Here is a 20,438-nt window from a genome sequence, read left to right as displayed (position 1 = left end):
TTATTAAAAACTTCGGAAAACAAATTAAACAAATCATCTTTTAAAATATCATAAAAACTTATATAAAACTCTATGGGGATACCATCAGGGCCGGGCACTTTACCATTTTTAAAACTCTTCATGGTTTCTAAAATCTCTTCCTCAACTAGAGGTTGGGATAAAAAACTTTGGGCATCAGCATCTAGGGTGGACTTGATCTCCCCCAGGAAAGTGTGTATTAAATCATGGTCTACAGTTTTTACATTAAAAAGATCATTAAAATAGACATTTACCTTATCCAATATAATGTTGATATTATTATCTCCATCTATGTTATCAATTATTGTTTTTGTCTGTTTGTTTTTCTTAAAAAAATACCTGGAACAAGTCTCATCCTCTTCTACGTGTTTTACCTTTGAACGAAAAATCAGTTCTTTTCCTTTTTGTTCCAACCACTTTGAAATTTCTCCTTTAAGACTCAATATATCATTACCTACATCCAGACCATTGTCTTTGAATTTGTACAATGTCTGTAACCTGATATTAAGAAAATTATAGATCTCAAACTTTTCTTTAGCTTTTTGTATGCTTTTCTTAATAAAGAAATCTTTAATGCTTATTTTCATTCTATCCCACCAGGAGCTAAAAGAAATATTGGGGTTTTTCCTTTTTCTACACTTTACATAAAACTCAATAAAATCCGATAAAATTTGTGGATCTTTTAAAAGGGACACATTCAATTTCCAAGATTTCTTACCACATTTCTTCTTTCCATTAATCCTCACTCTAAAAGATAAAACCTTGTGATCTGAGAGAATATTAGTTAAAACTTCACATTTCACTGGCAGTATTTTTTCTGAACCTAAAACAAAATCTATCCTGGAGCTACATGTAGAATTGCTCCAGGTGAAACCAGCGTCTATAGGGCTATCCTTGTTACATTCTTTATACACATCAGTTAATTTACAATCATTTATAATATTGCTTAACATTCCAGACGTTTTGTCATAATTTCTACTCACGGAACCGGAGCGTCGGCTTTCGCCTTTTAAAATACAATTAAAATCACCTGCCAGGATAAAAGGTTCAGAAATGTTAATAAATAAAGGTAAAATTTCCAGCATATCAGCCCTTTCATTTTTATCAGGTGACCCATAAAAATTTAAAAACTGCCATCTTGTCCCATCAATAAAAGCCTTAACTAAAAGAATACGACCCGGTAAAATATCTTGGATAAAATCAATAGACACATTTCCCATAAAAAGTATAGCTACCCCGGCTGATCCAGTTGCATTTGATCCAGACCAGACCGATGGACCATGTTTCTACTCTTCCTTATATTTTTTGTAAGAAATCTTATGAGGGATATGACATTCTTGTAAAAAGAAAACAGAAGCTGTAAAACAGGTTAAAAAATGTAAAACAGTAGCTCTTCTGGTCTTGGATCCTATGCCTCTCACATTGAGGGAAACACCACCAATGTCAGCCATCATAACAAATGGTTAGGAAGAAACAAAAACTGGACTTTACCTATCCGATGGACGGATCAGACCACTTGGACTTTCACCAACGCCCTCATCTGAATCCACCGTTATCAAAGAGTCTTCATCATCGGAGAAGGAACATTCACTTAAATTAAGACCCGACGCTACTGGGGTGTAGCTCGGAAGGATATTGAGAGAAAGGTTACACTGGGTCTCCATAGGCTGACCATTTAGGTCCTCGTCAGGTGGGTCTCCGAGAGGCTCCGCACTCCCCTGCTGACCCGCAGAGGGTCGTAACACAGGGGCAGGCTGCGCACATGGCGGAGCCTCAGAGTCCCCGGAGGCAGCCAGGTTCGGGGCCCCACCTGGGGCAGCAGAGCCCCGGGACCTCGGGATTCCAGAGTCTACACCCCCGTGAGGGGATGTATCCATCTCCTCCCTATTAGCCACCTCCACGGAACCATTCTTTTTCTTATTATGAGACCTCACCAAATGCCACGTACTGCCCTCGCTCTCGTGAGACCCAGTGGGAATTTTGGGCTCGGTGTCAGCCTTTTGGCGCTCTTTTTTGGCCTTACCGACCGCCCCTTTATGATCTTTCTCAGCCTTCCTTTTAGCCTCCTTATGGTCTTTCAGCCAGCTCCTGGGCTCCTGTGAGTTACCTGTCATTGACTCGGAGGGATTGTTACTAGTCGAAGCGCCCTTATCACCTCCCGAGGCTCCAGGTTGCTGTTCCTCCTCCTGAGGGGTGGTCTGATTGGCCCGTCCATTCCCGGATGTCTTGGACTTCTCCTTTTGTTTTTGTTCATCCTCTCTGAACCTGTGAGGGCAAGAAAAATAGAAATGACCAGGTGTCCGACAAAAAGAGCATTTTTTTTCATTTGGGCACTCCTTTGTGTCATGTTCAGTACTGGCACAATTTCTACAAGTGGCACCACAACTATCCTTAGAGTGCCCATAGAGACCACAATACCTACAGAAAAGTGGCATTCCTGAGAAAAAAAAATCCCCATTAGTTTGCCCTATTTTAAATCGAGCTGGAGGAAGTCTCACACCTCCAGGGAATTTTGGGTCTCTTTCACATTTTACTAAAAACTTCCATTTTGAGGTCCAGATGTTAAACTCATTCAACACTTTCCCAATCAATTTCACACTTTTAAAATAAACTGACAAAAAGGAAATAACCTCTGGTGCCGTTATGAAGGGTGAGAAGATTTTCACAACCACCATCTTTACCTCATCCAGGACGTGCTCGATAATCTGAATCCCTTTTAGACCAGGGCTATTTTCTACCGACTTAACTCTGGACAAAACATCTTTGAAAATACCTTCGCCAGTAAAGGTTACATCATAGTCTCCACGTCGAGGATAATCCTGGATAGAAAGGATTTCGTTGGTTCTGACGTGGAGCAGTTTCTCAAGCACGTCCTGGACTACATATCCCAGATTCCGCATATCGGAACCACCAGCCGTAAAGCGGACCCTTATGGTGTTCTTGAGCCTCGCATATAGAGGCACGAGGTTGGGGTCAACCTCCATGGTATGGCGCAACAAAATGCAAATTGCAACCGCCTGCAATCTGCGCCTTCAGAGCTTTGTGATAAAGCACCTGAAGGCTGGGGGATCGCTGCCCGTTACCCTAGGACTAATCCCTCTCCCTAATAGCAGCAGGCAGGTGAAGCCCACCGAAGTGGACGATCCTGCCAGGCCAAGGAGAGGGGTACCTGAGTGCCCTTCAACTGAAACCTCCTGCTGTGAAGCAATTGGTCTCAGCCAAAAGGCCGAGAAGCGATAACCAGAATTGATTTCAAACTACGGAGCCACCCAAGGATCCTGAAAAGTCCATTTGTGGAGATGAGCTCCTGGACTCCCGTTAAGAAGACATGTTGTCAACCTCTAGATCCCTTACATGCCTGCACTTTTCGGCTTGCTGCTGCTGCAATCCACGCGTTTTAGATCTGCATAACTCCACCTCTTTAAACACAGCACCTTCACCCCCTGCTGTTCCCACCCGCCTCAACACCGTTGGAAGGGAGGAGAACCAATTAAGGCGGGGGGTGGGGTGGAACGAGCAGCTGTCTACCCTTAGCAGGAGGGCTCCTGATTACATACCTCTCCTGCTGCTGCTGCTGCTGGCTGTCCAGCAGCAGACTGAAGGTGGCTGCTGCTGTGCACAGGTATATAAAGGCTCAGAGCCTATTATGACACGCGCAGCCAGCGTTCCATTGCCACATTCCATCTACTGCAGGCAGGATACCTGGCTGGCTGAATGTCGCTGAGAAGCTCACAGAGACCGCCATAAGCAACAGTTTAACAGAATGCCACAGACTAATCAACCAAACTTTTTGGGTTGGGTTCTCTTTTATAGTCTGCAGGCATTAAATGAAAGAAGTCAGTGTTCCAGCAGAGGGAGACAACGTTTCAGAAAAGGCATTGTAGCAAACCAAAAAAGAAATTTTAAGCGCAGCAGAGTAACCAGCGCACATACCTGTTAGCTCAGGTGAGTTTAAAAGGCTGCTGTTGATAACAAGGGCATTTGCTAAATAGATGGTGTGTGTGCAACAATATACTGAAAGGTCAATTATATTGTGCAGCTTATCTCACCACCTGTAGTTATTTAGGTGAAAGCTCCAAAATGCTTGCCTAATATGTCTGTTTATCCAAAAGGAAGTAAAAAGGGAGAGCTAGAAAGATAGCATTGCATCACATTACATGGCAATGCAATGCACAGTTGCTGAAGTTGAACCAAAATGAGCTTGTAATCTGGCTTCTGCAACTTTGAACATGAAAAATCCAATGAGGAGAAGAAAAGCAAAGCCAAAGAGTCCATCGCAAAATCCGACAAACAAGCAAAATGAACAAAAAACATTGAATTCAATTCTTTCTGATTTTAGAAACTGCATTAAAGAAGGGGTGCACCGGTCCTGGAGATACTGCAATACCAGGTCAATGCGTGGAGTGGACAGAGCAAGCTCTTTTTCCATCTCCCTGTTCTAAAAATCCATTTAATATATGGTCCCCAGATAGGGGACGTATCAGATATTAAACTGATAAGAACAGATACTACACTTGATCTTAGCCAAAAGGCCGAGAAGCGATAACCAGAATTGGTTTCAAACTACGGAGCCACCCAAGGATCCTGAAAAGTCCATTTGTGGAGATGAGCTCCTGGACTCCCGTTAAGAAGACATGTTGTCAACCTCTAGATCCCTTACATGCCTGCACTTTTCGGCTTGCTGCTGCTGCAATCCACGCGTTTTAGATCTGCATAACTCCACCTCTTTAAACACAGCACCTTCACCCCCTGCTGTTCCCACCCGCCTCAACACCGTTGGAAGGGAGGAGAACCAATTAAGGCGGGGGGTGGGGTGGAACGAGCAGCTGTCTACCCTTAGCAGGAGGGCTCCTGATTACATACCTCTCCTGCTGCTGCTGCTGCTGGCTGTCCAGCAGCAGACTGAAGGTGGCTGCTGCTGTGCACAGGTATATAAAGGCTCAGAGCCTATTATGACACGCGCAGCCAGCGTTCCATTGCCACATTCCATCTACTGCAGGCAGGATACCTGGCTGGCTGAATGTCGCTGAGAAGCTCACAGAGACCGCCATAAGCAACAGTTTAACAGAATGCCACAGACTAATCAACCAAACTTTTTGGGTTGGGTTCTCTTTTATAGTCTGCAGGCATTAAATGAAAGAAGTCAGTGTTCCAGCAGAGGGAGACAACGTTTCAGAAAAGGCATTGTAGCAAACCAAAAAAGAAATTTTAAGCGCAGCAGAGTAACCAGCGCACATACCTGTTAGCTCAGGTGAGTTTAAAAGGCTGCTGTTGATAACAAGGGCATTTGCTAAATAGATGGTGTGTGTGCAACAATATACTGAAAGGTCAATTATATTGTGCAGCTTATCTCACCACCTGTAGTTATTTAGGTGAAAGCTCCAAAATGCTTGCCTAATATGTCTGTTTATCCAAAAGGAAGTAAAAAGGGAGAGCTAGAAAGATAGCATTGCATCACATTACATGGCAATGCAATGCACAGTTGCTGAAGTTGAACCAAAATGAGCTTGTAATCTGGCTTCTGCAACTTTGAACATGAAAAATCCAATGAGGAGAAGAAAAGCAAAGCCAAAGAGTCCATCCCAAAATCCGACAAACAAGCAAAATGAACAAAAAACATTGAATTCAATTCTTTCTGATTTTAGAAACTGCATTAAAGAAGGGGTGCACCGGTCCTGGAGATACTGCAATACCAGGTCAATGCGTGGAGTGGACAGAGCAAGCTCTTTTTCCATCTCCCTGTTCTAAAAATCCATTTAATATATGGTCCCCAGATAGGGGACGTATCAGATATTAAACTGATAAGAACAGATACTACACTTGATCTTAGCCAAAAGGCCGAGAAGCGATAACCAGAATTGGTTTCAAACTACGGAGCCACCCAAGGATCCTGAAAAGTCCATTTGTGGAGATGAGCTCCTGGACTCCCGTTAAGAAGACATGTTGTCAACCTCTAGATCCCTTACATGCCTGCACTTTTCGGCTTGCTGCTGCTGCAATCCACGCGTTTTAGATCTGCATAACTCCACCTCTTTAAACACAGCACCTTCACCCCCTGCTGTTCCCACCCGCCTCAACACCGTTGGAAGGGAGGAGAACCAATTAAGGCGGGGGGTGGGGTGGAACGAGCAGCTGTCTACCCTTAGCAGGAGGGCTCCTGATTACATAGCTCTCCTGCTGCTGCTGCTGCTGGCTGTCCAGCAGCAGACTGAAGGTGGCTGCTGCTGTGCACAGGTATATAAAGGCTCAGAGCCTATTATGACACGCGCAGCCAGCGTTCCATTGCCACATTCCATCTACTGCAGGCAGGATACCTGGCTGGCTGAATGTCGCTGAGAAGCTCACAGAGACCGCCATAAGCAACAGTTTAACAGAATGCCACAGACTAATCAACCAAACTTTTTGGGTTGGGTTCTCTTTTATAGTCTGCAGGCATTAAATGAAAGAAGTCAGTGTTCCAGCAGAGGGAGACAACGTTTCAGAAAAGGCATTGTAGCAAACCAAAAAAGAAATTTTAAGCGCAGCAGAGTAACCAGCGCACATACCTGTTAGCTCAGGTGAGTTTAAAAGGCTGCTGTTGATAACAAGGGCATTTGCTAAATAGATGGTGTGTGTGCAACAATATACTGAAAGGTCAATTATATTGTGCAGCTTATCTCACCACCTGTAGTTATTTAGGTGAAAGCTCCAAAATGCTTGCCTAATATGTCTGTTTATCCAAAAGGAAGTAAAAAGGGAGAGCTAGAAAGATAGCATTGCATCACATTACATGGCAATGCAATGCACAGTTGCTGAAGTTGAACCAAAATGAGCTTGTAATCTGGCTTCTGCAACTTTGAACATGAAAAATCCAATGAGGAGAAGAAAAGCAAAGCCAAAGAGTCCATCCCAAAATCCGACAAACAAGCAAAATGAACAAAAAACATTGAATTCAATTCTTTCTGATTTTAGAAACTGCATTAAAGAAGGGGTGCACCGGTCCTGGAGATACTGCAATACCAGGTCAATGCGTGGAGTGGACAGAGCAAGCTCTTTTTCCATCTCCCTGTTCTAAAAATCCATTTAATATATGGTCCCCAGATAGGGGACGTATCAGATATTAAACTGATAAGAACAGATACTACACTTGATCTTAGCCAAAAGGCCGAGAAGCGATAACCAGAATTGGTTTCAAACTACGGAGCCACCCAAGGATCCTGAAAAGTCCATTTGTGGAGATGAGCTCCTGGACTCCCGTTAAGAAGACATGTTGTCAACCTCTAGATCCCTTACATGCCTGCACTTTTCGGCTTGCTGCTGCTGCAATCCACGCGTTTTAGATCTGCATAACTCCACCTCTTTAAACACAGCACCTTCACCCCCTGCTGTTCCCACCCGCCTCAACACCGTTGGAAGGGAGGAGAACCAATTAAGGCGGGGGGTGGGGTGGAACGAGCAGCTGTCTACCCTTAGCAGGAGGGCTCCTGATTACATACCTCTCCTGCTGCTGCTGCTGCTGGCTGTCCAGCAGCAGACTGAAGGTGGCTGCTGCTGTGCACAGGTATATAAAGGCTCAGAGCCTATTATGACACGCGTAGCCAGCGTTCCATTGCCACATTCCATCTACTGCAGGCAGGATACCTGGCTGGCTGAATGTCGCTGAGAAGCTCACAGAGACCGCCATAAGCAACAGTTTAACAGAATGCCACAGACTAATCAACCAAACTTTTTGGGTTGGGTTCTCTTTTATAGTCTGCAGGCATTAAATGAAAGAAGTCAGTGTTCCAGCAGAGGGAGACAACGTTTCAGAAAAGGCATTGTAGCAAACCAAAAAAGAAATTTTAAGCGCAGCAGAGTAACCAGCGCACATACCTGTTAGCTCAGGTGAGTTTAAAAGGCTGCTGTTGATATCAAGGGCATTTGCTAAATAGATGGTGTGTGTGCAACAATATACTGAAAGGTCAATTATATTGTGCAGCTTATCTCACCACCTGTAGTTATTTAGGTGAAAGCTCCAAAATGCTTGCCTAATATGTCTGTTTATCCAAAAGGAAGTAAAAAGGGAGAGCTAGAAAGATAGCATTGCATCACATTACATGGCAATGCAATGCACAGTTGCTGAAGTTGAACCAAAATGAGCTTGTAATCTGGCTTCTGCAACTTTGAACATGAAAAATCCAATGAGGAGAAGAAAAGCAAAGCCAAAGAGTCCATCCCAAAATCCGACAAACAAGCAAAATGAACAAAAAACATTGAATTCAATTCTTTCTGATTTTAGAAACTGCATTAAAGAAGGGGTGCACCGGTCCTGGAGATACTGCAATACCAGGTCAATGCGTGGAGTGGACAGAGCAAGCTCTTTTTCCATCTCCCTGTTCTAAAAATCCATTTAATATATGGTCCCCAGATAGGGGACGTATCAGATATTAAACTGATAAGAACAGATACTACACTTGATCTTAGCCAAAAGGCCGAGAAGCGATAACCAGAATTGGTTTCAAACTACGGAGCCACCCAAGGATCCTGAAAAGTCCATTTGTGGAGATGAGCTCCTGGACTCCCGTTAAGAAGACATGTTGTCAACCTCTAGATCCCTTACATGCCTGCACTTTTCGGCTTGCTGCTGCTGCAATCCACGCGTTTTAGATCTGCATAACTCCACCTCTTTAAACACAGCACCTTCACCCCCTGCTGTTCCCACCCGCCTCAACACCGTTGGAAGGGAGGAGAACCAATTAAGGCGGGGGGTGGGGTGGAACGAGCAGCTGTCTACCCTTAGCAGGAGGGCTCCTGATTACATACCTCTCCTGCTGCTGCTGCTGCTGGCTGTCCAGCAGCAGACTGAAGGTGGCTGCTGCTGTGCACAGGTATATAAAGGCTCAGAGCCTATTATGACATGCGCAGCCAGCGTTCCATTGCCACATTCCATCTACTGCAGGCAGGATACCTGGCTGGCTGAATGTCGCTGAGAAGCTCACAGAGACCGCCATAAGCAACAGTTTAACAGAATGCCACAGACTAATCAACCAAACTTTTTGGGTTGGGTTCTCTTTTATAGTCTGCAGGCATTAAATGAAAGAAGTCAGTGTTCCAGCAGAGGGAGACAACGTTTCAGAAAAGGCATTGTAGCAAACCAAAAAAGAAATTTTAAGCGCAGCAGAGTAACCAGCGCACATACCTGTTAGCTCAGGTGAGTTTAAAAGGCTGCTGTTGATAACAAGGGCATTTGCTAAATAGATGGTGTGTGTGCAACAATATACTGAAAGGTCAATTATATTGTGCAGCTTATCTCACCACCTGTAGTTATTTAGGTGAAAGCTCCAAAATGCTTGCCTAATATGTCTGTTTATCCAAAAGGAAGTAAAAAGGGAGAGCTAGAAAGATAGCATTGCATCACATTACATGGCAATGCAATGCACAGTTGCTGAAGTTGAACCAAAATGAGCTTGTAATCTGGCTTCTGCAACTTTGAACATGAAAAATCCAATGAGGAGAAGAAAAGCAAAGCCAAAGAGTCCATCCCAAAATCCGACAAACAAGCAAAATGAACAAAAAACATTGAATTCAATTCTTTCTGATTTTAGAAACTGCATTAAAGAAGGGGTGCACCGGTCCTGGAGATACTGCAATACCAGGTCAATGCGTGGAGTGGACAGAGCAAGCTCTTTTTCCATCTCCCTGTTCTAAAAATCCATTTAATATATGGTCCCCAGATAGGGGACGTATCAGATATTAAACTGATAAGAACAGATTTTTTTCTTTTTCATTTTGTTCTTATATTTCAGTTGTTATTTCTCTTCTAATATTTCTCTTGCCTTATAATCTGTTCATGCTACAAGGTTCCACAGATGAAAATTCCATAGACTCTTGGCTCTTTTTTTCCCAATTCTCTTCAGATCTAACAGGTAATAAATATATATTTCACTTAGTGCTAATTTTATGCATTCACTTTCACTTATAAAATCTCTTTTAAAAAGCAATATGTTTCGGACTTTCCATAGCGCATTCTTTATTCCATTTATCATTATCCAGATGACTCTTTCTTTTTCTTTTGATTGACATGTAAAATTTCCATATAAAACTACTTCGTGATTTAAAAACTTAAGACCAGTAACAAACTTTAAGAGACTTCCAACTTCTTTCCAGACATTTTGGGCATAAAAACAGTTCCAAAAGGTGTGTAAAACTGTTTCCTCTCTAACACAGCCTGTTCTAGGGCATCTTGCAGTATTGCACAATCCCCTTCTGTGTTGAAAAAATCTAACAGGAACACATTCTTGCACTATTGCCCATGCCAAGTCTTTATATTCATTTGTTAGATAAGGTGCATAAGTCATTCTCCAAATTCTTCCACTTTTAGTGTATGTAAAGTTTGCCACTGCTGTCATCGTTTCTTTTCTCTTTGTCTCTAGAGCCAGTCTTCTTGAATTTGACAGCATCTCCACATCTATTTCAGGTAAGTTATAAAGTCTAATTGTTTTTTCTAGTAAGACATATTGTTTTGGCAGTGTAATTAGGACAGGAGAATTTTGGGGCAATGTTATCCACTTTCTTTTCCTAAAGATATCTCCAGCTGCATATCTTAAGTAGAAAGACCAATGAGTTCTTAGATTGGTCATTTTGAAGCAAAAACTAAAGAACTTTAGGTACAAAAATTTTTTGATATTTGGGATATTCTTTCCACCATATTTATGCTGCTTGTACATTGTCTCTCTTCGAACCTTCTCCATTTTTGATCCCCACAGAAAAAGAAAAATTTGTCTCTGGAGAAACTTTACTGTGTTCTCATTCGGAGGGTACACCATACTTAAAAACAACATTATCGGCAACAACAAAGACTTAATGATCAAGTTTTTACCTTCCATTGATAATTTTCTGAGTTTCCATAAACTTATCTTCTTTTTCATTTTCTCCTTCACCAACTGCCAACTTTCTTCTCCATCATTCTTCTTTGTAAACACAACACCTAAAATTTTGATCTTATCACTTCTTATTTTAAGTTGAGGAATCTGCGCATCTGACCAATCACCGAATCCAAGACATTCGCTCTTCTCCAAGTTCAGTTTGAAGGCAGATGCTAAACAGAAAAAATCAGTAGTTCTTACTGCTCTTCTCAGCGATTGTTCTGAGTCGCACATGATCGTGATGTCATCCATGTACCCCAGTGACTTAGTACTTAGTCCATTTCCACCTGGTATGGGTACACCTTTCACCATCTTATCTTTCCTCAACATTGCCAGTAGAGGCTCGATTGTGCAGATAAAAAGCAGAGGCGAGAGTGGGCATCCTTGTTTGACGCCCGACTTTAGAAAAACTTCTGAAGATAAAAAACCATTAATTAAAATCCTGCTAAAACTTCCATCATATAAAAGTGCAATGTGCTTAATAAAAACATCCGGGAATTTCATTTTCTTTAACACAGAATACAGGTACTTATGAGAGACTCTGTCGTACGCTTTCTGGAAATCAAGGGACAGAAGAGCTAGCTTTTGCTTCCTCTCTTGCTGATACCATATTGCGTCCCGTATAATATTCAAGTTTTCTGCAATTGTACGACCAGGCACACCACATACCTGATCAGGATGCACGACCTTCTCTATCACCTTCTTCATTCTGTTCACCATGATTTTTGCCATAATTTTATAATCTACGTTGAGTAACGTGATTGGTCTCCAGTTCTCTAGATTAGTCTTATCTCCTTTTTTAAAAAGCAGGGTGACCACACCACTTCTCCAAGATTCAGGCAATTTGTCACATAAAAAGACAGCTTTAAAAAACTCAAACAGGTCGTCTTTTAAAATCTCCCAAAAAGTAAGATAAAATTCAATTTGTAGTCCGTCAGTACCCGGTGTTTTTCCTCTAGAAAAGCTTTTGATTGCACTTAGCAGTTCTTCTTCACAGATATCTTCAATCAACAACTCTTGATCTTGCTTTTCAAGGTGATTCTGCAATGAATTAAGAGCATCAGGTAAAAAATCAGCGTCAATTTTCTTTTCGCTAAAAAGATTTTGATAAAAAGTTTGCGCTTTGTCCAACAGTCCATCTTTAGTTGTTTCACCATCAAGTTCTTTAATTAATTCTTTGCGTTCTAAAGATTTTTTGAAAAAGAACCTGGAACATGTTTCATTTTTTTCCATATGTTCTACCTTGGCGTTGAAAATTATTTCTTTGCCTTTCTGTTCAATTGCTTTTTTAATGTCTTCTTTGACTTGTAAAATAACATCCTCCATATCTATCCCTGCATTTCTGAGTTTGTAACCTGTTTGCAGTTTTGTATTCAGGTCTTTAAACCATTTCTGATTCTGTCTGGCCTTCCTTTTGCCAGCTAAGAGAAAAAAATGTCTAATTTGAAACTTCACATACTCCCACCATTCTAGAATTCTTTTGTAATAACGTTTTTTCCCCTGTAGTTTTTTATAAAATTTCAAAAATTCCTCTTTTATACTTTCATCTTCCAGCAGCAGAGTGTTCAACTTCCAGACACCTCGCCCTTTCTCTAGACTGGGCAATTCCAAGTGAGTAATTAACGTTTTGTGGTCAGAAAAGATGTTACCTGTTAGATCCACTTTATTCACTTTAAAACTCTGTGATGTCAGAACAAAGTCAATTCTTGATTTTAGAAGATTTTTCTCCCAAGTGTATCCTGGTTCAGAGGTATTCTTTACTCTCCAGACATCATTCAGGCAAGTATCGTCGATTAGATTTTTTAACTGCATCTCAGTTTTGTCTTTCCTTCTAGTACCTGATGTCCTATTTTCATCAGACCGGATACAATTGAAGTCACCGCCAACCACAGTTGGTGTAGGACCAGGTATAAAGAGTTTGATGATATCTAATAAACTGGATCTTTCCTCTTTAATCGGAGATGCATAAACATTAATCAGCTTGAACTCGGATCCACAGTAACTCACATTAACAACTAGTGCACGTCCAGGTTCAACTTCAGTGAACGAGGTAACCTTAAAGTCTTTGTTTTTAAACAGGACGCCAACACCAGTAGCACGCGATCCATTTTCACCGGACCAGATGGAAGGTCCGTTCGCCCAATCTTCCCTTAGTTTGTTATAGTTAGGGTCATGGTCAATGCCGCATTCTTGAAGTAAAAAAATATCAGCATCTAAAGTCATCAGGTAAGAAAAGCAGCTCTCTTGACAGAGCCCTTTAAACTCCTCACATTTAGTGAGGCAATTTTGAGTGTAGCCATAAATCATTTAAACAGAACTTGAGTCCGTATCTGACATGAATCCGACCGGGGTAGAGGGACCCGCAGAAACGTCCGTGTCTGAGAATTCCTCGATGTTCACCGGATCAGATGGGTTTACAGGTTTAGGAACTGAGATGATCGGTTTAGGTGAGTAATTAGGGAGGACTATTTTCAAACGCCCAGCAGGTCTTTTGCTGGCGCTCTCTCCCTTAAACAAACTCGACTTCTCCTTTTTCCTTTTCCTCAAAACCTCCACGTCAATGTCAATCTCCTCCTCCTCCTCCTCACCACCAGCCTCCTTAGAAGACTCCTCTCCCATCTCCACTTCAGACTCAGCTGGATTCTCCTCCACCACATGACCATCTGGACTCTCCGACCAATCCTTGAGAACAATGCTATCCCCAGGCGGGTCCCCAGCAGTGTCCTTGGGCGGATCCCCAGAAGGGTTCCCGGGAGGGTCCTTGGATTTGTCTGTTTGTTCTTCAGGACTGGACCGCTTCGGAGGGGCTCCCCCCCGAGCTGCATCTGCATAGCTGAAGGTCTTTTTTCTCAACGGACAATCCCGAAAAGAGTGCCCAGGGATACGGCAGATATTACAGATCATCTGATTTGGGCAGTTCAGAGTGACATGTCCTTTTTGATAGCACTTCTTGCAAAGAGCGTTCTCCTCCTTGCAGCTCTCAAAGGAATGCCCAAAGTCCATACATTTTCTGCAGAAGATAGGCATCCCTGGATAGAAGAGTCTTCCTCTCTCTCTGCCAATCAGGAAGCTCTGAGGCGGATGATTGAGTCCACCAATTCCCAAACCTTCTCTCAGCTTCACGATGAACTTGTATTTTCCGGTCCACAACCTCTCAGAGTTCATGATTTTGTGAGAGAAGTGGACCTCAGAGCAATAGTTATGCAGAAACGCAGCCACATCCTTTTCAGAGACATGCGGATTGCTCATATGAACCACCACAGACTTCTCTTCTGCCAGGCAGAGGGTCACAAAACACAGTCCTTTAAGATCTTCCTCCTGAAGTCTCAGCTTGATCTGATGGTAAAAATTCTGAGATGCCACTTCAGAGGTCAGGGTAAGCACAAAGCGTCCAGGAGCATCTTGAAGTGCCAGAATGTTCTCCCTTTTCACCTGCAGGATCTCAAGCAGGACTTTCCTCATGAAGAAAGACAGGGAGAACTTGTCACGGGCTCGCTCTTCAACTTCAATCTTGAAAGAGTTCTTGATCTTCAAGTCGCCAGCTCCAGCAGAACGGAGAGTAGCCGATGTCGCCATCGCCATATTCAGGTAAGTCGATCGCCTTCTTGGTTCTCTTCAGCACGCACACCCCCTATAGCAGCAGGAGGCTTAAGACAGTAGAACTGTCGATGCCTCAAGGCCGAGGATGCGATAGGCTTTGGAGTCTTCCAGCAACAACACTTGGTCGTAGCCAAAAGGCCGAGAAGCGATAACCAGAATTGGTTTCAAACTACGGAGCCACCCAAGGATCCTGAAAAGTCCATTTGTGGAGATGAGCTCCTGGACTCCCGTTAAGAAGACATGTTGTCAACCTCTAGATCCCTTACATGCCTGCACTTTTCGGCTTGCTGCTGCTGCAATCCACGCGTTTTAGATCTGCATAACTCCACCTCTTTAAACACAGCACCTTCACCCCCTGCTGTTCCCACCCACCTCAACACCGTTGGAAGGGAGGAGAACCAATTAAGGCGGGGGGTGGGGTGGAACGAGCAGCTGTCTACCCTTAGCAGGAGGGCTCCTGATTACATACCTCTCCTGCTGCTGCTGCTGCTGGCTGTCCAGCAGCAGACTGAAGGTGGCTGCTGCTGTGCACAGGTATATAAAGGCTCAGAGCCTATTATGACACGCGCAGCCAGCGTTCCATTGCCACATTCCATCTACTGCAGGCAGGATACCTGGCTGGCTGAATGTCGCTGAGAAGCTCACAGAGACCGCCATAAGCAACAGTTTAACAGAATGCCACAGACTAATCAACCAAACTTTTTGGGTTGGGTTCTCTTTTATAGTCTGCAGGCATTAAATGAAAGAAGTCAGTGTTCCAGCAGAGGGAGACAACGTTTCAGAAAAGGCATTGTAGCAAACCAAAAAAGAAATTTTAAGCGCAGCAGAGTAACCAGCGCACATACCTGTTAGCTCAGGTGAGTTTAAAAGGCTGCTGTTGATAACAAGGGCATTTGCTAAATAGATGGTGTGTGTGCAACAATATACTGAAAGGTCAATTATATTGTGCAGCTTATCTCACCACCTGTAGTTATTTAGGTGAAAGCTCCAAAATGCTTGCCTAATATGTCTGTTTATCCAAAAGGAAGTAAAAAGGGAGAGCTAGAAAGATAGCATTGCATCACATTACATGGCAATGCAATGCACAGTTGCTGAAGTTGAACCAAAATGAGCTTGTAATCTGGCTTCTGCAACTTTGAACATGAAAAATCCAATGAGGAGAAGAAAAGCAAAGCCAAAGAGTCCATCCCAAAATCCGACAAACAAGCAAAATGAACAAAAAACATTGAATTCAATTCTTTCTGATTTTAGAAACTGCATTACAGAAGGGGTGCACCGGTCCTGGAGATACTGCAATACCAGGTCAATGCGTGGAGTGGACAGAGCAAGCTCTTTTTCCATCTCCCTGTTCTAAAAATCCATTTAATATATGGTCCCCAGATAGGGGACGTATCAGATATTAAACTGATAAGAACAGATACTACACTTGATCTTAGCCAAAAGGCCGAGAAGCGATAACCAGAATTGGTTTCAAACTACGGAGCCACCCAAGGATCCTGAAAAGTCCATTTGTGGAGATGAGCTCCTGGACTCCCGTTAAGAAGACATGTTGTCAACCTCTAGATCCCTTACATGCCTGCACTTTTCGGCTTGCTGCTGCTGCAATCCACGCGTTTTAGATCTGCATAACTCCACCTCTTTAAACACAGCACCTTCACCCCCTGCTGTTCCCACCCGCCTCAACACCGTTGGAAGGGAGGAGAACCAATTAAGGCGGGGGGTGGGGTGGAACGAGCAGCTGTGTACCCTTAGCAGGAGGGCTCCTGATTACATACCTCTCCTGCTGCTGCTGCTGCTGGCTGTCCAGCAGCAGACTGAAGGTGGCTGCTGCTGTGCACAGGTATATAAAGGCTCAGAGCCTATTATGACACGCGCAGCCAGCGTTTCATTGCCACATTCCATCTACTGCAGGCAGGATACCTGGCTGGCTGAATGTCGCTGAGAAGCTCACAGAGACCGCCATAAGCAACAGTTTAACAGAATGCCACAGACTAATCAACCAAACTTTTTGGGTTGGGTTCTCTTTTATAGTCTGCAGGCATTAAATGAAAGAAGTCAGTGTTCCAGCAGAGGGAGACAACGTTTCAGAAAAGGCATTGTAGCAAACCAAAAAAGAAATTTTAAGCGCAGCAGAGTAACCAGCGCACATACCTGTTAGCTCAGGTGAGTTTAAAAGGCTGCTGTTGATAACAAGGGCATTTGCTAAATAGATGGTGTGTGTGCAACAATATACTGAAAGGTCAATTATATTGTGCAGCTTATCTCACCACCTGTAGTTATTTAGGTGAAAGCTCCAAAATGCTTGCCTAATATGTCTGTTTATCCAAAAGGAAGTAAAAAGGGAGAGCTAGAAAGATAGCATTGCATCACATTACATGGCAATGCAATGCACAGTTGCTGAAGTTGAACCAAAATGAGCTTGTAATCTGGCTTCTGCAACTTTGAACATGAAAAATCCAATGAGGAGAAGAAAAGCAAAGCCAAAGAGTCCATCCCAAAATCCGACAAACAAGCAAAATGAACAAAAAACATTGAATTCAATTCTTTCTGATTTTAGAAACTGCATTAAAGAAGGGGTGCACCGGTCATGGAGATACTGCAATACCAGGTCAATGCGTGGAGTGGACAGAGCAAGCTCTTTTTCCATCTCCCTGTTCTAAAAATCCATTTAATATATGGTCCCCAGATAGGGGACGTATCAGATATTAAACTGATAAGAACAGATACTACACTTGATCTTAGCCAAAAGGCCGAGAAGCGATAACCAGAATTGGTTTCAAACTACGGAGCCACCCAAGGATCCTGAAAAGTCCATTTGTGGAGATGAGCTCCTGGACTCCCGTTAAGAAGACATGTTGTCAAGCTCTAGATCCCTTACATGCCTGCACTTTTCGGCTTGCTGCTGCTGCAATCCACGCGTTTTAGATCTGCATAACTCCACCTCTTTAAACACAGCACCTTCACCCCCTGCTGTTCCCACCCGCCTCAACACCGTTGGAAGGGAGGAGAACCAATTAAGGCGGGGGGTGGGGTGGAACGAGCAGCTGTCTACCCTTAGCAGGAGGGCTCCTGATTACATACCTCTCCTGCTGCTGCTGCTGCTGGCTGTCCAGCAGCAGACTGAAGGTGGCTGCTGCTGTGCACAGGTATATAAAGGCTCAGAGCCTATTATGACACGCGCAGCCAGCGTTCCATTGCCACATTCCATCTACTGCAGGCAGGATACCTGGCTGGCTGAATGTCGCTGAGAAGCTCACAGAGACCGCCATAAGCAACAGTTTAACAGAATGCCACAGACTAATCAACCAAACTTTTTGGGTTGGGTTCTCTTTTATAGTCTGCAGGCATTAAATGAAAGAAGTCAGTGTTCCAGCAGAGGGAGACAACGTTTCAGAAAAGGCATTGTAGCAAACCAAAAAAGAAATTTTAAGCGCAGCAGAGTAACCAGCGCACATACCTGTTAGCTCAGGTGAGTTTAAAAGGCTGCTGTTGATAACAAGGGCATTTGCTAAATAGATGGTGTGTGTGCAACAATATACTGAAAGGTCAATTATATTGTGCAGCTTATCTCACCACCTGTAGTTATTTAGGTGAAAGCTCCAAAATGCTTGCCTAATATGTCTGTTTATCCAAAAGGAAGTAAAAAGGGAGAGCTAGAAAGATAGCATTGCATCACATTACATGGCAATGCAATGCACAGTTGCTGAAGTTGAACCAAAATGAGCTTGTAATCTGGCTTCTGCAACTTTGAACATGAAAAATCCAATGAGGAGAAGAAAAGCAAAGCCAAAGAGTCCATCCCAAAATCCGACAAACAAGCAAAATGAACAAAAAACATTGAATTCAATTCTTTCTGATTTTAGAAACTGCATTACAGAAGGGGTGCACCGGTCCTGGAGATACTGCAATACCAGGTCAATGCGTGGAGTGGACAGAGCAAGCTCTTTTTCCATCTCCCTGTTCTAAAAATCCATTTAATATATGGTCCCCAGATAGGGGACGTATCAGATATTAAACTGATAAGAACAGATACTACACTTGATCTTAGCCAAAAGGCCGAGAAGCGATAACCAGAATTGGTTTCAAACTACGGAGCCACCCAAGGATCCTGAAAAGTCCATTTGTGGAGATGAGCTCCTGGACTCCCGTTAAGAAGACATGTTGTCAACCTCTAGATCCCTTACATGCCTGCACTTTTCGGCTTGCTGCTGCTGCAATCCACGCGTTTTAGATCTGCATAACTCCACCTCTTTAAACACAGCACCTTCACCCCCTGCTGTTCCCACCCGCCTCAACACCGTTGGAAGGGAGGAGAACCAATTAAGGCGGGGGGTGGGGTGGAACGAGCAGCTGTGTACCCTTAGCAGGAGGGCTCCTGATTACATACCTCTCCTGCTGCTGCTGCTGCTGGCTGTCCAGCAGCAGACTGAAGGTGGCTGCTGCTGTGCACAGGTATATAAAGGCTCAGAGCCTATTATGACACGCGCAGCCAGCGTTCCATTGCCACATTCCATCTACTGCAGGCAGGATACCTGGCTGGCTGAATGTCGCTGAGAAGCTCACAGAGACCGCCATAAGCAACAGTTTAACAGAATGCCACAGACTAATCAACCAAACTTTTTGGGTTGGGTTCTCTTTTATAGTCTGCAGGCATTAAATGAAAGAAGTCAGTGTTCCAGCAGAGGGAGACAACGTTTCAGAAAAGGCATTGTAGCAAACCAAAAAAGAAATTTTAAGCGCAGCAGAGTAACCAGCGCACATACCTGTTAGCTCAGGTGAGTTTAAAAGGCTGCTGTTGATAACAAGGGCATTTGCTAAATAGATGGTGTGTGTGCAACAATATACTGAAAGGTCAATTATATTGTGCAGCTTATCTCACCACCTGTAGTTATTTAGGTGAAAGCTCCAAAATGCTTGCCTAATATGTCTGTTTATCCAAAAGGAAGTAAAAAGGGAGAGCTAGAAAGATAGCATTGCATCACATTACATGGCAATGCAATGCACAGTTGCTGAAGTTGAACCAAAATGAGCTTGTAATCTGGCTTCTGCAACTTTGAACATGAAAAATCCAATGAGGAGAAGAAAAGCAAAGCCAAAGAGTCCATCCCAAAATCCGACAAACAAGCAAAATGAACAAAAAACATTGAATTCAATTCTTTCTGATTTTAGAAACTGCATTAAAGAAGGGGTGCACCGGTCATGGAGATACTGCAATACCAGGTCAATGCGTGGAGTGGACAGAGCAAGCTCTTTTTCCATCTCCCTGTTCTAAAAATCCATTTAATATATGGTCCCCAGATAGGGGACGTATCAGATATTAAACTGATAAGAACAGATACTACACTTGATCTTAGCCAAAAGGCCGAGAAGCGATAACCAGAATTGGTTTCAAACTACGGAGCCACCCAAGGATCCTGAAAAGTCCATTTGTGGAGATGAGCTCCTGGACTCCCGTTAAGAAGACATGTTGTCAAGCTCTAGATCCCTTACATGCCTGCACTTTTCGGCTTGCTGCTGCTGCAATCCACGCGTTTTAGATCTGCATAACTCCACCTCTTTAAACACAGCACCTTCACCCCCTGCTGTTCCCACCCGCCTCAACACCGTTGGAAGGGAGGAGAACCAATTAAGGCGGGGGGTGGGGTGGAACGAGCAGCTGTCTACCCTTAGCAGGAGGGCTCCTGATTACATACCTCTCCTGCTGCTGCTGCTGCTGGCTGTCCAGCAGCAGACTGAAGGTGGCTGCTGCTGTGCACAGGTATATAAAGGCTCAGAGCCTATTATGACACGCGCAGCCAGCGTTCCATTGCCACATTCCATCTACTGCAGGCAGGATACCTGGCTGGCTGAATGTCGCTGAGAAGCTCACAGAGACCGCCATAAGCAACAGTTTAACAGAATGCCACAGACTAATCAACCAAACTTTTTGGGTTGGGT

The 20,438-nt window shown here is 43.5% G+C and overlaps 9 non-coding genes across 9 annotated transcripts; all 9 read right to left on the bottom strand.

Annotated features, from left to right (window-relative positions):
- Positions 1-4,371: 4,371 nt before the first annotated feature.
- Positions 4,372-4,562, bottom strand: LOC141208035 (U2 spliceosomal RNA). Its single transcript, XR_012278305.1, has one exon. It is a non-coding gene; the product is annotated as a U2 spliceosomal RNA (small nuclear RNA).
- A 1,115-nt stretch (positions 4,563-5,677) lies between these two features.
- On the bottom strand, positions 5,678-5,868 carry LOC141208034 (U2 spliceosomal RNA). Its single transcript, XR_012278304.1, has one exon. It is a non-coding gene; the product is annotated as a U2 spliceosomal RNA (small nuclear RNA).
- A 1,115-nt stretch (positions 5,869-6,983) lies between these two features.
- LOC141208033 (U2 spliceosomal RNA) lies at positions 6,984-7,174 on the bottom strand. Its single transcript, XR_012278303.1, has one exon. It is a non-coding gene; the product is annotated as a U2 spliceosomal RNA (small nuclear RNA).
- Positions 7,175-8,289: 1,115 nt separating this feature from the next.
- On the bottom strand, positions 8,290-8,480 carry LOC141208032 (U2 spliceosomal RNA). Its single transcript, XR_012278302.1, has one exon. It is a non-coding gene; the product is annotated as a U2 spliceosomal RNA (small nuclear RNA).
- Positions 8,481-9,595: 1,115 nt separating this feature from the next.
- On the bottom strand, positions 9,596-9,777 carry LOC141208176 (U2 spliceosomal RNA). Its single transcript, XR_012278435.1, has one exon. It is a non-coding gene; the product is annotated as a U2 spliceosomal RNA (small nuclear RNA).
- A 5,989-nt stretch (positions 9,778-15,766) lies between these two features.
- On the bottom strand, positions 15,767-15,957 carry LOC141208031 (U2 spliceosomal RNA). Its single transcript, XR_012278301.1, has one exon. It is a non-coding gene; the product is annotated as a U2 spliceosomal RNA (small nuclear RNA).
- Positions 15,958-17,072: 1,115 nt separating this feature from the next.
- LOC141208119 (U2 spliceosomal RNA) lies at positions 17,073-17,263 on the bottom strand. The gene has a single exon (XR_012278387.1). It is a non-coding gene; the product is annotated as a U2 spliceosomal RNA (small nuclear RNA).
- A 1,115-nt stretch (positions 17,264-18,378) lies between these two features.
- Positions 18,379-18,569, bottom strand: LOC141208030 (U2 spliceosomal RNA). The gene has a single exon (XR_012278300.1). It is a non-coding gene; the product is annotated as a U2 spliceosomal RNA (small nuclear RNA).
- A 1,115-nt stretch (positions 18,570-19,684) lies between these two features.
- Positions 19,685-19,875, bottom strand: LOC141208118 (U2 spliceosomal RNA). Its single transcript, XR_012278386.1, has one exon. It is a non-coding gene; the product is annotated as a U2 spliceosomal RNA (small nuclear RNA).
- Between the last annotated feature and the right edge of the window lie 563 nt (positions 19,876-20,438).

This window comes from Phyllobates terribilis, unplaced genomic scaffold, assembly GCF_046119375.1.
Source record: "Phyllobates terribilis strain yellow unplaced genomic scaffold, ASM4611937v1 Scaffold_168__1_contigs__length_4147262, whole genome shotgun sequence".
NCBI lineage: Eukaryota > Metazoa > Chordata > Amphibia > Anura > Dendrobatidae > Phyllobates > Phyllobates terribilis.
The sequence above is the reverse complement of the archived record's forward strand: the minus strand, read 5'-3'. Positions and strand labels throughout refer to the sequence as shown.